This window comes from Dipteris shenzhenensis, chromosome 30, assembly GCF_047967505.1.
Source record: "Dipteris shenzhenensis isolate YYH24624 ecotype China chromosome 30, Dip_SZ_1.0, whole genome shotgun sequence".
Lineage (NCBI taxonomy): Eukaryota > Viridiplantae > Streptophyta > Polypodiopsida > Gleicheniales > Dipteridaceae > Dipteris > Dipteris shenzhenensis.
Window position 1 is genome coordinate 5883578 of NC_141625.1, and position 16103 is coordinate 5899680.

The 16103-nt window shown below is 44.6% G+C and overlaps 1 protein-coding gene across 1 annotated transcript in view; it reads right to left on the minus strand.

Annotated features, from left to right (window-relative positions):
- The window catches only part of LOC147881646 (ubiquitin carboxyl-terminal hydrolase 7-like), a 134663-nt gene that overhangs the window by 47623 nt on the left and 70937 nt on the right, over nucleotides 1–16103 (minus strand). The window lies entirely within an intron of this gene.

Consider the following 16103-nt stretch of genomic DNA (forward strand, 5'->3'; position numbering starts at 1 on the left):
CATAGAGAATTAGCATATTGGTGAATCCATGAAGCAGGCTGAAGAAGCCTATAGGCTTTGATGGAGGTTAAGGCAGGAAGAGGAACAGGATGAGTGCATGTAGCAGAGGGTTGCAATTGCCAATCCGTAAGCCACAGGAGGAACAGGTAGAAAAGGATGTAATAAATCAGTAATTTTCTTCCATATAGACCTATGATGCATTCCCAATGCATAGGAGGCAGTGGCCTGAGGAAAGGATAAGACATATCCCTGATCATCTATCACATCATGTATGTATCTAATTCCCAATTTCATGAGATTATATGCCCGAACAGGTTCCTATAAAGCGAGCGAAATGTCAAAAATGGCACTCCAATGAATACTTTCTTTCCTCATTGAGTTTGTCCCCGAGCAATTATTAGGATTCCATTTGACCTTAGAAAGTACTTGTTTCCAGTCAAGTATCAGAGCAATAGAGAAAGGACAGCCAGGTATCTTCCCTACAAATCTGCCAATAACAACCTCCCAATGATCAGTAGTCCAATGACCATAAGCACAAGTCCTCATGTTGACACACATGGATGCTAGCATACAAGTCCATGGCTGTTGTTGGCGGAAAAAAGTATGCAGCATAGTCGCCTTCCTTGGAAGCACATGATATCTTATATTGAGGACATTAAGTCCACCATGCATCCTAGGAGAGCACACCATTTCCATCTTCATCAGTCTCAATGCTTTCACAGCAGTTTTTGTCCTCCATAACATCTCCATAGCTTGAGACATAAAGGCTGAAATATCCTTGGAGGACCAATGTATCAAAGGCAAATAGAACTGGACATAGAACTGTACTATTCTGAGCCTGACATGAAGAGGCCAAGTAGAGATCTTCCAGTATTCCAGTTTATGTTGGAAGTCTTTGGAAGATCCATTTTAGCTGCTGCTTCCTGGTGATATGCCATCCTATGGGATATCCCAAATGCCTGACTACATCTTTGGAATGCACCACCTGACCAGGCCAAAGAATAGAATGCCAATCACATTGTTTCAGGGGAAGTAATTTAGATTTGTCAAAATTGACATGCAATCCCGCTGCCAAACCATACAATGAAAGAGTGGTCATAAGCATGTGAGCTTCCCGGGAAGAATTATGTGGCATAAAGAAGGAATCATCAGCATATGCTTGTGCCAAAAAAGATGCAGCCCCAGGGATTTTAAGACTAGTCATCTGTCCTGTGTTTGTAAGATGATCAAGATACATCAAAAGAGGATGAGTCACAATGGCATAGAAGAGAGCACTAAGAGGGCAGCCCTATCTAACTGATCGACCCAATGTCCATGACCGAGACAGATGACCCCCAAGAATGCACTGAGAAGTAAAGTCAGAATAAAGCCAGTAAACTGCATTTGCTATCTTGGGACCAAAGCCTAACTTTGTCATGATTTGAGAGATAAAATCCCATTGAACAGTATCAAATGCCTTAGCAATATCCACCTGCAATATAAGGACATCTTGATGCGAATACTTCGCATATTCAATTCCAGTCAAGGCATTGGAAATATTATCATGGATTTGTCTTCGCGGCACAAATCCATACTGATTAGGATGAAGTCCTGCATCCAGTATCTTGTGAAGCCTATGCACAATCATTTTGGTCACACAGATGTTTTTTGGGCACAAGTTTGACTATGCCTTGCTTCCAAGAGTGCGGCAACTGATTTTCTTGCCAAGCAACATTGATCATTTGCAAGAGGACATCTTTCAAATCATCCCAAAAAGCAATATAAAATTCCACCGTAAGGCCATCCCAGCCAGGGGACTTGTATTTGCTGAGGTGGAATAATGCATCATCAAGTTCTGAGTTAGTAAAAGGTCTCTCCAAGGTAAGAGCATCATCCATTTCCACTATTTCAGAAACATATTGGAGAAATTCAGTCCTCGCATTAGCCATTTGATTTGATGGGGCACCAAGAGCAGAGAACAATTTCTGAAAATAATTTTGGCATTCATCTTGGAGATCAGAGAAAGAGTGTGTCCAAGAGCCATCTAGCTTCCTTACTCTTAAACATGAGTTTTTCTTTCGAGTAGCATGCAGGCCCTGGAAAAAGGCTTTTGATGAGCAGCCCTTATCCATGAGGGGCTTCATTCTTGCCCTAATCTGCCATTTGTGCAATTTCCTCTAATCATTAACAGTCAATTTAATCCGAGCATGTGAAAGGGAATCATTTTCTGAATCAGAGAGAGGCCTTAACTGAGAAAATTCAGTCAATTGTTGTGCTGTCCTTTTTGCCCATTTAACCTCATTCCTCCATTGAGTCATATGCCAGTTTCCATACTCCCTAATGACATTCTGTATACGAGAGACAAAACTGTCCCAAGCATAATCCATGTCCTCCTGAGCATGCAAAGGCAAGGGATGAATTGCAAGTTTGATCATTTGCTGGAAATAGTGATGTCGGAAATAAGCCTGATTAACATGCAATAATCTACTGGAAAGGGGTGGCAAATCATCCAGTGGCATACCAAGGTGCAAATTCATCCACAATGGGGCATGATCTGACAAGCCCAATGAGAAATCTATAAGGAGATGAGGGCTAAAATCTGCATATTGTTGTGGGTAAAACAAATACCATCTGTCAAGCCTTGCCCAGTATGTAGTAAGTGCATTATGATGAAAAGTATATCCAGGCACTGACCCTTGGAGAAGCAGCCATAAATCTTCAGCCTGCACAGAAAGAAGCATACTATCCCATTTCTGCCTTTCCAATGATATCATATGAGATCCTGAAGTTCTCTGTGGTCCCATGAGGACTCCATCATTGGGTGGTCATCTCTACTTTGTTACTTTTATTGATGATTACTCCAATTTCACTTGGATCTTTGGGCTGAAGCGCAAATCAGAAGTGTTCATGGTGTTTAAACACTTTTCAGCCATGGTTGAAAATGAAACTAGACTCAAGATCCAGACATTGCGCACAGATAGAGGTGGGGAATACTTGTCTGCAGATTTTGATGCTTTTCTGAAAGGCAAGGGTATTGTAATTTGTGCATCAGCTCACAGTGAGGCTGACCCCTCAGCAAAATGGCAAAGCTGAGAGGAAAAATAGAACTCTTATGGAGATGGACAGATGTATGCTGAAAAGCAAACACATGCCTCACAAATTCTGGCTTGAAGGTCTGATGTGTGCCAACTACATTTTAAATCGGGCTCCCACTAAGGCTTTGAAAACAAAAACTCCCTATGCTCATGTGCCAGTTGAATTTAGGCACAAGTTGTCAAATAAGGCAATTAAGTGCATATTTGTTGGGTACAGTGCAAAAAGCAAGGGGTACCGTCTCTACAATCCTGCTACACGCAAGATCATTGTCAGTAGAGATGTGATATTTGCAGAAAATTCAGCTCACACTCAGGCTGAATTTCATATGCCTTCTTCTTTAGAGGATAATTTTAAGGGGTTACTACCCATTGCTTTGGGTTCCCCTGCTGATATTTCTGATGCAAATCAGAATTTACAGCCACCTCCCGATGCTACAGTTCAGCCACAAGATGTCTTGCCACCTCCACAGGCTACATGCAGCAAAAACAGTCCCAAACTGCCTGTTACAGACTCTCAGAGAGAGTAAGATTGATGCTCCATTACCTGGCGGGACTCGCAGTGCAGCAAGGCACATGGAAGGTGCTAATTCAGTGGAATCAGCATATGCAGGTACTCTTCTCGATGAGGAGGAGCCTGCAACATTCGAAGAAGCAAAGGACAATGTGCATTGGATGAATGCCATGCACGATGAGTTGCAGTCCATTAAGAAAAATCAGACTTGGGATGTTGTAGACTTGCCACCAGGTAAACATGCCATTGGCACACGATGGGTTTTCAAGGTGAAACGGAAGCCAGATGGCTCCATTGACACATACAAGGCAAGGCTGGTTGTTAAAGGCTATGCTCAGAAAAAGGGCATAAATTATGAGGAGACTTTTGCTCCTACATCCCGGATGACCACCATCCGATCTGTTATTGCAATGGCTGCACATTTTGAGTGGAATGTTCATCAGTTGGACATAAAAACAGCCTTCTTAAATGGAGACTTGCTGGAAGAGGTTTATGTCAAACAACCTCCAGGCTTTGAAATTACAGCAAATGCATTTCAGGTATGCAGGCTAAGCAAAGCTTTGTATGGGCTGAAACAGGCCCCTCGTGCATGGTATGCCAAGATTCATGCCTTTTTGACCAGCAAGGGGCTGCACAATAGTCCTACTGAGAGCACCCTCTACATCAAGATGCATGGGGGGGTAATTTTAGTCATCCTTCTTTATGTCGATGACTTACTGCTCACAAGGTCCAATGAAGATAATATTGCAGATTTCAAAGCTGATTTGCAGACCACCTTTATTTGGGGCTGCTTCACTTTTATTTGGGGATCCAGTTCTCTCAAGAGAGACGTTGCACTGTTATGTCTCAATCCAAGTATGTGCAGAAACTCTTGGATAGATTTAACATGCATGATTGTAAGCCCATAGCCACTCCCATGGAGCCGGGGCTGAAACTCACAATGCATGATGCAGGAGAATCAGTTGATGCCACATCTTACAGTCAGGCTGTTGGATGCCTCATATATCTCTGCAACACTAGACCTGATATTCAGTTTGCAGTATCTCAGGTGAGCAGGTATATGCACAGCCCAAAAACTATGCATTGGCAGGCAGTTAAGCGCATCTTCCGTTATTTGCTAGGCACGAAGTCTTTTGGCTTGTTATTTCCCAGGGGGGGTGACTTGCAAATGCATGCCTATAGTGATTCAGATTGGGCTGGTGATTATGACACTAGGCAGTCCACTAGTGGCAATTGTTTCTTTTTGGGTAAATCTTGCATTTCCTGGCTGAGCAAGAAACAATCTACAGTGGCTACCTAATCATGTGAAGCTGAGTACAGGGCAGCTTTCATAGCAACAGTTGAATGTGTCTGGCTGCGACGTCTATTTGCTGATCTTCATCTGTCTTTGGAGGGTCCTTCTCCAATTCTCACTGATAGTCAGAGTGCCATTGCAGTGGCAAAGAATCCAGTGTTTCATGCCCGCACGAAGCACATTGAGGTTCACTATCACTACGTCAAAGAGAAGTTGCATGCAGGAGAGATCAGTATGATCTTTGTGTCCACACATGACAACGTTGCAGATATTTTCACCAAAGCACTACCACGTGAAAAGTTTGAGGCATTTCACAGTGCCCTAAACTTATATCCGTTTGGTGATTGATCAGCCTTGTACATGACATTGGCACTGCACGGGGGTGTTAGAATTATAGATATAATTCAGCAGTGACCAATGTAATCTAATAAGCTTGTTAGGGGCACTTTTCCCTCTTTAAGAGGTTTTTCCCCCTAACCGCAGTTAGTTCACTAACTATGGTTAGTGACTACTAAGGTTTTGTCACTAGGACAAAACCTTATCTCTCACTCTTTCAGTTGTACTCTCACACTCTTCTATTGCAACTAAGCTTTCAAGCTTTCAGCTCTCAGCTCACTCTCTCTTGCTCTCTCTCTCCCCAAACACTCACATAGCATGTACCATCTGCTTCTCGTAAAAGAGGGAAGAGAACTCAAGTAGCTTCTGCTTCCACGAAGCATCTGATAAATGCACCTCATAAAAGCCTCTGGATGCAAAATACACTTCCTCTACAAAGCATCCTCCAAGGATGGACTTAATCCACTGTGCAACGTCACTGGCTGCTGGGATTCTTCCTGGAAAAAAAATTATAACCGCGGTTTGAGATAACTTCCTGAGAGGATTCACGAGGGACGGCAATTTCAATTTATACTTGACCTCTGGAACTGGTTTGCCCCATTCCTGTCGTGACTGCTGAAAGTCATCCTTGAGGGTATCAAACACGTACTGAGCTTCCATAGTAAGGTCATCATCTTGTGATGCAGGCTGTGAAGGGCGGCGCTTAGCATCTGCAGGTCTTTCTTTTCGAGCATATGTACAAACATCCAAACCTGAAGCCATGATTGAAATATGACAAGGCAAGAAGGACTGTACGGAGAAGTGTAGAAGCAACAAGCTAGACACAGGGCTGTACGGAAAAGTTTAGGAGTAAGACACAGGACTGTACGGAAAAGACAGGACTGTACAGACAAGTACACAGAAGGACTGTACGGATCTGCAGACGACCTTCCTGAGTTCTGTACGGAGATGCAGAAGGTCTTCCTGAAATCTGTACGGGGATGTACACATCGGATGGGACTGTACGGAAAAGCAGACGAGGCTGTACGGACGTACGGAACGTGGCCTTCCTGAAAAGAAGTACGGCGATGCAGACGGGTACGGAATTGTGTTCAGATCTGCACGGAGGTAAGTCAGACCTAACGGGTTTGTTCGTACGGGCGTACGAACATTGTACAGTGATCGTACAGGTGTACAGACGGAAAGGGAGGCTGTACGGAGTCCTTGGTGAGGCTGAACAGCAGAGGTCGCACACCGTCTCTCTCCCACCAAGTGGTCTACTCACTCTAACATACACACACACACACATACACACATACGCATACGCATACGCATACGCATACACATACACATACATGTACATATACATATGCATACATACATACATACATGCATGCATGCATGCATGCATGCATGCATGCATACACACACACACACACACACACACACACACATATATATATATATATACACACACACACACGAGATCCGTGGACGACACCATTGCCTTTTCAGAGAGACGGCTTCAAGGGCCTTTCTAGACTTCTCTCTACCCGAGCCAGAGGTGCCTTGCCGCTTTCCTTCATGAGGTGATCCGACACCATGCCAGATAGCACGAGAGACAAAGACCCTGAGACCGAGACGTGGCACATTCAATAGAGGACAGATGCACACATCACGCTAGCTGACATCTCATCTATGTTCAAACCTGGGATATCGACGACAGGGGTTACTGCGGCACTTGTCAAGCATAGAGCATCTACCAAGAGGGCACAACAGACTACTATCCCTCCAAACATTAGGCAGCGATCTATCACGGGCTTCTTGCCTACACTGCCTAGCCCGTCATCGGGTGTACTTGATGTTTCAACTTTCATGCCATGTGTGTGCTGCATTGTATTGTATCGGATTAGATTGTATCAGGTCTAATGATGATGATGCCAGTGAGGACAATGAATATCGTGACTTTGGTGATTATGACATTGACTATGTCCTACACAGTTTCCTAACATGGGTTAGGATGCTCATTGTATCAGGTTTTCTATCAATCTCATAGACGCATCGGTCTTTAGTAGACTTTAATAAACTTTATTTCTTTCTCACATGGGAGCAGAGTGCTTTGGCTCGACTAAAATGACAATGCACCTCAGCCCACCCCCTCGCTGCAGCTCCATCCTGCGCCGCCTCATCCCCCCCCTCTCGGCCTTAGCTCTCCCTCACTTTAGCTCTGTCCTATGCTGCCTCAGCCCCACCCCCTCCCCGCCTCAACCCCCCCCCTCACTACAATCCCCTCTTGCATCGCCTCAGCCCACCCCCTCCCTGCATCATCCTCCCCGCCGCCGCCTCAGCTCCCCCTCACCGTTGCAACTCCCTCCCGCACCACCTCAGCTCCTCATCTCCACCTCCCCACCCCTGTCACACGGACGTGAATTTTTCAACCATGATTGGCTTTGGCTAGGGAGACTAGCCAAGGGGAAGCAACAATTCCCAAAAGTCCCTAGGTGCACACACTAGGCTTTGCATGCTAGGGGCAAGGCAAGGTTTAGAGGGGTCTAAAGGTTAGGCCCAAGAGAAACAAATGTTTCATTGGTTAGAAGGGTTAGGATTTAATTGTGAGGGGCAAACCAATGTTTCATTGGTTTTGGTGGGTTAGAGCATTAACGAGGGAGCCACGTGGCAGCCCCTCATGCACACATACCCCCTTCCTCTCCTTTCAAGGCTAATGGACGGGTTTCGTTTTAACGTTTTGATTCCTTGCCCTTATTTCACGCATCCCGAGGTCCTCTATCCATACCTTTCCCTCTAAGGTTCGCTTCCCAATGCTTCCGTACGGCTGTACGAAAGCTCAAATCCATGTTGTACGGAACGGACCTTTTGTGCAGGCTGTTGCACGATTCCCAAGGCACGTAGTACAAGCTGTGCATACTGCCAGCCTGCTGTACATCTTGATTTTCTGCTGGTACGGGTGATTTTGTTGGCTGTAAGGCTGTTTTCTTCTACTGGCGCACATCTCGAGACATCTTCAACACTGTTGTGCGCCCTGCTCAGCTCCTCTTTGCTGCTCGTGATCATCCTTCTCTCTTTCTCTCTCTTCCTTCCGGTGCTCTTATCTTCATCCGTTTAGGGGCTCCAAAGACACTAGATGCACTACTGGCTTTTTGTGAGTCCCATGACTTGAAACTCAACCTAGGTAAAACCAAGGTTATGATCTTCAACAACTCCCGAGCTGCTATGCACAGAGAGCAGTGCAGTTTACTTTTGACAGGTCACTAATTGAGATTGTCTCATCATACACATATCTAGAGGAGATGCAAGCCCACCTAAGCAGAGGATATGCCTCTCTTGCCCAATTGGAGAGACAATGCTTCCACTCACACTTTCAGGACCCACGGACCAAGGTTCTCCTATATGGCAGCCCTTGTTGGGGGCCAAACCTCTCCGATACAGAGTGGACTCGAGTGGAGCAATTACAGGTTCTCTTGCTATCATGGATGAGATCTGTAGCAAGCCATCGATTCCCCATCAGATCGTTCACGCTGAGTTCGAGGCATCTCCATTGCAGTTGGATGCGGCATTCCAGACTATCACTTACCTATACCGTGTGCGAGACTATGGCTCCTGTACTGCACAGCCGCGCAAACTACCCTTGTTGGTGCAGTCGTCTTCTATGGCATTAGTAGCTGAGGGTGATCAGAGATGATGCTATGCACACACGTGCAAATGGTTCGAGAGACTGGTTTTCCACATAGAGAGGCTGTCCCCCTTCCACTATAGCACTGACGCCCCATTTGTCCGATTTCATTCAACCCGATCATCCAAGAGGACCTTCTATACCTATAGACATTCAAGACCTGGTTGGCACCGAGAGAGCTTCTTGTGAAGCTCAACTTCTATAAGAATCATTGCTTGCACGTCGCTGAGGAGGGTTTCATTGACCCGTCAGGGTACACTCAGATCCACTTACCAAACTCGCTTAGGATTGCCATTGGGTAGTTCCGTGTTTCATCACATCGGCTCCGTATCGAGAGTGGACGAGTAGAGGGGATACCTCAAGAAAGCCGTATCTGTACACTATGTGACGGACATAAGATCGAGTCAAAGGAGCACTTCACCCATGTTCGAACCCGAGGCACAGTCGACAGAGGTCACTGTGGATCTTGTCAAGCGCAAAGCCGTCACCAGCAGATTACACTTCCAGACAGCAGACAACGTTCTATCACGAGCTTTATGATTGCACAGCCCAACCCATCATTAGGCCTGCTTTGACATTTCATGCCGGTGTGTGTTGTATTGTATTAGGTTAGGCTATATCTGCTAGGATGATGTTAGTGAGCACTATGACTCTGGTGATATTGTTGATGGCATTCACTATGTCCTAGGATGCTCACTTCTTCTTTGTCTCAAGCCATATTCTTGGACGCCTCTCTCCTGGCTCCTGTCCGGTGCAAGGTGTACTGAATTATGCTGGAATCTTCATTTTGGTAGACGAATTCATGACGGATTTGCTGCTGACTGCTGGACGCCTCCTTTTGAGACCTTTTCTGGTGTTGCAAGGCAGTGAAGGACAGCTCCCTCCTGCCATAGTATGATATCTGCTCTTCAACCATCTTTTGAGGCTGTTTCAAGCTGATGAAACAGGCTCCATTTTCTGGCCGAATTCTTCTCTTCTTCTTCTGCTTTGTGTGACTGCTGCTCTTGCTGAGTCTTCTAAGGTTGGATGCCCTTCCATTGGCCTGGAAGAGGATTGGGGCACTGGTTGTGATACTCTCTTCCTTAGGAAGCAGTGGCAAGCCTTGGGCTCAGTGATGGCTTTGATTGGAGTGGATGCATTGCTTGGCAAGATGTTGGGTTATTCTGCTTGTGATATGCTTGGCTACTGAAGGGAACCAAGAGGATAGCACTGGGAGTTGGTCACTTGCACAACCACGGGTTGGCATTGTACTAGGTTACACCTGCGGGTGAGTTCAAGAAGGGAGTTCCTTGTAATTGAACTAACCAGTGAATAAATAAATACCGGAAGGGCGCCAAGTGTTGGGGCCAACAGGTGTCACTGTGTATGCTTATTGAGTAGTGGCATTCTAGCCTCCCTTGTTTTGTATGGTTCAGTGATGCTATGATTTGGAATTGTATGCTATTGTGTTTGGGCAATGACAATGGAACATGGTGGTTGCATTTTGGTGTTGTGAGAAAGTAGAGTAAGATATACTACCCTTTGCCAGTCAAAGGCCAATTACACCGGACCTAGTTCGGACCGAGCGGGCTTCCAATGAAGCTCAGCTTCTACAAGGATCATTGTTTATATATCACATAGGGGGGTCACCAGGATATACGCAGTTCCACTTACCCCTCTCACTGAGAATCTCTATTTGGCGGTTTCGGGTCTCTTCACATAGACTGCCCATTGAGAGTGGCAGAGCAGAGGGTCTACCCCGGGAGAGGCGCATATGCACATTATGTGACATACAGGAGGTCGACTCAGAGGAGCTGAAACTGCCATCTAATCACTCAGAGGGCAATGGAACTAAAGCTTTAATCACTTCAGCACTTATTTACAGCTCACAAAGCATATATCACAACCATTAACCATTGCATGATCACCATTTGGCATTTACCCATTTGTTCACAAACAAAACCACTGAAAAAGGAATGGAGGCTAGAATGCCCCTGCTCGACAAACATAGACAAGTGCACCCGATTGGCCCCAAACACCGTAGCGCCCCTTTCGGTATTTCTTTATATTTCACAGTGAAATGATTACAAGTTGCATCTGGGAGACCTTCCCTACAACTGAGCACGTAGCCCCAATTCACTGAGCCTTCCCAAGGCTTTCGAGCATAGAACACCATCACATAAGTGCACTTAACACATAGGCTCAATCCAAAGGCATTCTCTTTTCCAAGTGCAATTCCATTGGCTGTCCAGATGCAATCACACTACACCCCAGCTGCACTCTCTTTAAGTGGTTTCCAGATGGCATTCACAAAGCTTTTCAAAGCTCCAAAATAAAATCAGCAAAGTACCCAACCAAAGAATGACTCATGTAGCACTGCTTGGGCACCTGTGAACCAAGAAAGAGGCGGCACACGAGCCCAACCAATAGCTTATGGCAAAAAGAAATTGCGGCAGCAAAATCACAACTCACCAAGTCCTGAAAACTCGAACCAAGTCCTCAATCGCCAAGAGGACATAGTAGCCAATGCCAAATTGCATTCTCAGCCAAAGAGGAGTGCAAAGGCATGAAGAAAGAGCATTTACAAGAGCTGACCAGCAAGAATTCCACTGAAAAATGCAAAAAAGAAGCACTTCTGTCGTGAAGAAGTGGGAGTTCTTGGGCTCAAAAGAAGCGTGCTTCAGAGAGGAATGCATTGAGAAGGTTTTGGAGAAGTTTCATCGCTGGAAAGTCCTCCAAAACTGAGAAAAACCAGTCAACCAGCGCGTGGGACCACTCGAAATTCAACAAAAAGCTATAGCTTTGCAAGAGGAGAGGCCCAGGAGGCTGTAGAAGCAAAAAAGTCCAGAAAAAGCCACTTTTGCAAATTCGACCAGCAAAAGAAGTGCTCAGCTCTGCCCGTTCTACCAAACGCACGGAGGGAAAAGCATATCACTGCTGCAAAGGGGAGGCAAAGGGGAAGCCATCGAGCCAAACGGAAGTCGAGGAATCCAAATGGGTGAGGAGTTATGAAGAAAAACGGAATTCAGCTAAAGGAGGCTGAAAAACCAGTCCAAAATCTCAACAAAGGGAGAAGATGAGAGAGAAAACCACACATGTGAAGTTTAGAAGGCCCACGAAGGTCCAGGAATGGCAAAGGAGCATGTAGAAGGCACTAGAGCCAGCCGGAACTCTAGGGGGGCCACTGAAGATACATGGCCCTCTCCAACAACCACTCTTTTAATTCCTTAGAATGCCTTTGGGCCTAGGGATAAATTACGCTTATGTACTAGGCACCATGCCGCGTTTAATTACACATTACTAAGCCCACGCTTGGACTTTTAAAACCAAAGTTGTCACAGTCTTGTAGTACATTAAAGTACTTAGAATTTCACTCCCTCGTGACATACCCCTCTCTTGAAATAGCAAACCACAGTTTGCTGCCCCAAAACACGAGAGCGAGCATGAAATATACCATGAAAGAGTATACAAGAAAGCCGCAGCTATAGTATACAGAGACAGTGAAAATATTGCTAGGAGAGGCATGCATCCATCCATATACACTGCTCAAAATTTATGTGATCCTCAGCGATCAATAGTCAAGATGCATCAATATCATGAAGTCTCACAGCAGAAATATTGTCAGCTCAGTATCTCGGATAAAACATACAGTGTCATCAAGCGACCTCATGAAATCACGGTGATCTCGTCTGCCTGGACCGCAGTCGGTTCTAACTAGAAAGCATCTTGAAATCACGGTGATCTCGTCTGCCTGGACCGCAGTTGGTTCTAACTAGAAAGGTGAATCTGCCAGTTCACCTTCCTCCATCCATTTCGCATCAAGTGATAAAATTTTAAAATTTTACCAAGTAGCGATGGATAACTTTACCCTTGAGCTTTCTATCTCTATGTGCCAGAATCTGCTCTGGAACCAAAAGTTCATCCTATTCTTCCACTTCAAGCTGTACCTCATCAGGTAAATCCTTGGGAACATCTCCATGATATTGCTTTGACAAGCTCACATGAAAGGCATTATGTATCTTCCAATGCGGAGGCAACTTCAGCCTGTAAGCTACCTCGTTTATCTTTTCAAAAACCTGGAAAGGACCATAGCAACGCATGCTCAGCTTTGTGTATAACCTTTCCTTGCCTTTCTTATTTTTCAGCCTTGCCTTTGACGCAGCAAAACCCAATTACCTTCTGTGAATACCAATTCCCTGCAGTGCTTATCTGCTGCTCTTTTCTGCTTGTCCTGACTTCTTTGCAAGGCATATTTGATCTTCTTGTAAGCCTCTTCAAGGTTTTCCACAAAACGATCAGCTTCGAAGATTTTCTCTTTTGTATGCAAAATGGGAGGTATCTTCCTGGCACCTTCCACTATTTCTTTACCTGTGGATGTGTGCACCGTATTGTTGTAAGCATATTCCAGCAAAGGCAAATAATGCTCCCATTTGCTTTTGTGGTCTGAAACATAGCATTTAAACATATCCAAGATGGTAGAGTTTTCCTACTCCGATTTTCCATCAGACTGAGGGTGAAAAGATGACGAAAAATTCAACGTAATGCCCATATTTTCAAACAGCCCTCTCCAAAGGAGGCTGGTCATCCTCGGATCTCTATCACTGATTATGGATTCAGGCATCCCATGATACTTAAAGACATACTGCAGAAACAATTTGGCCATTTGATCTGCTCTAATTTTCTTTCTTACTGGCACAAAGTGGGCTTGTTTGCTAAACCTGCAAATTATTGTCCACAATCCATCATGTCCAGTAGGAGTACGTGGAAGATCAAACACAAAATCCATAGCTATGCTTTGCCATGGTCTATCTGGAATTGGCAAAGGGTGTAACAACCCAGGTGCCTTCTGTCTGTCGAACTTTACTTTCTGACAAACCATGCATGTTCTCACATATTCTTCCACATCTTTTCTCAACGATGGCCAATAAAAGTATTGCTCCACTGCTGTAGTTGTTGCTGTAATTCCCCTATGTCCGAGGAGCATGACTTCCATTATGACTTTTTGTCGCATCTGATTAGTGACACAGAGTCATCCATGCATCAAAATGAAACCCTCTTTCAACATATGGTGATCATGCCTTTGACCATCAGAAAGCTGATCATAAATAGTTGAAAAACCAGCATCATTAACATACTGATCTTTCATCACATCTAACACATTGTTGTAAGCAATGCTCACTACTGAAACACTGGGTTTCTTGGAGACTGCTTCAGGCTGTGGTTTCCTGGAAAGTGCATCAACCACGACATTTTTGTTGCCCGACACATGTACAATTTGAAAATGAAACATTGAGAGGAAGTTAGCCCATCTCATGTGCTTTTCAGATAATTTTCTCTGCGTGAGAAAATATATAAGTGACTGATGATATGTCTGCACAGAAAAATCAGCTCCAAGAAGGTAATGTTTCCATGTAGTCAAAGCATGTATCACTGCTAAGATTTCCTTTTCGTATGTCTGCAAGTACAATTCAGCATCTTTGAAAACTCTACTCTCATATGCAACCACTCTACCATCCTGCATCAAAGTGCCTCCTATGCTGTTCCCACATGCATCACAAGTTACAGCAAAGGGTTTTGCAAGATCTGGCAAGATAATAACGGGTTCAGAACACGACTTTTGCTTCAGCTCTTCAAAAGCTGCATTTTCCTTTGGTCCCCACCGAAACGGTACAGCTTTCTTCTGTAAAGCATGCAAGGGAGAAGCAATTTCTGCAAAGTACTTTATAAACCTCCGATAGTATGAACACAACCTAAGGAAGCTTCTAACTTCATGCAGAGTTTTCAAAATTGGCCAACTCCTTATGGCATAACTTTGCAGGATCCATCTTGACTCCATCCTTCTACACTATATGACCAAGGAAATGAATCTCATGCATAAAGAACTCACTTTTCTTGGTGTTTATTAACAGCTTGTGTCTTTTCAACTCTTGAAACACAATAGTGAGGTGTTTCCTGTGCTTCTGCTCATTTTTAGAGAACACAATGATGTGTCATCTTGAATGCTTCTGTAAACAAACCCCCAAGAAATGCAACATCAAACTGTTGAAGGAATGTGAGGGCTTTGTACCTGTCCAATACTCCATTATATGTCTCAAACTTGACATGAGAACCACCATCCTTAAATTCTTTATACACATTTGATATTGGCTGTCCCAAAGATGGCTGTATTTTTGCAGCATTGCCTTCACTAGGGAGAGCCATGCTTGGCTGAACATTAGGCATGGGAGCATATGCTGTGGCTTGCATGCCTAGCTACATTCCCACATTGTTATACATGGCTTGCTTTCTATGCCCAGTTGGCGGAGAAATCAATATAGCATCAAAGATAGAATCTGTACCAAAATATTCAAGTTGCTACCTCAAATATGGCTGAGGTGGCTGAGCCACATTTATGGACTGCACATTATTATTTTGAGGAGTAGAAGTACCCAAACCAAGGCCTTGTGCTGGCTGCTCATACTGTTGCACTGGCTGTACTTTTTGTACCTCTTTCTCAAGTGTTCTTTTAGGGGATTCCTCTCTCTTGGAAGTCACTTTCTAAGTCATTTCTGATGGCTGTCCCTCATGGGAAACAGATGCATGAGTGGGTGGTCGGCCATGAGAAGCTGATGTATGTGTGTACTCACTCTTTCCGTGATTGTGCTTTCTTCTTCTTCTTGGCATTTGTTTGCACAATCTGAGCCAAATTTTGAGTCAGCTGAGTCAAAGCAGTCACTGCACTTGCAAGCTATGCATTCAACATAGTAGCATCATCTGACTCACTGCTAGAACTAGTATCACCGTTGAGCTCAGTTGTAGCTTCATGTGTGGCCTGCTCAAAAGGCATTTGTTGTGCTCCCTGCAGCTGTACACTAGCTGGATCATTAAGGCTTTCCTGCCTTCTCCTTTGAGGAGTTGTGGAGCTCTCTTGCTCATGGGTACTCAACATGTTTATGGTTGTAATATTCAACTATCAAAAAGTGCAACAAAAATATCCTTCCACCAAACTACCGAGGCCCACCTCTTGAGGAAAAGTGTGTGGTATCCTGGCAATGGAACCAATGAAACCAGCCTCTAATCACTCAGAGGGCAGTGGAACTAAATCTTTAATCACTTCAGCACTTATTTACAGCTCACAAATCATATATCACAACCATTAACCATTGCATGATCACCATTTGTTCACAAACAAAACCACTGAAAAAGGGATGGAGGCTAAAATGCCCTTGTCCAACAAACATAGACACGTGCACCCGATTG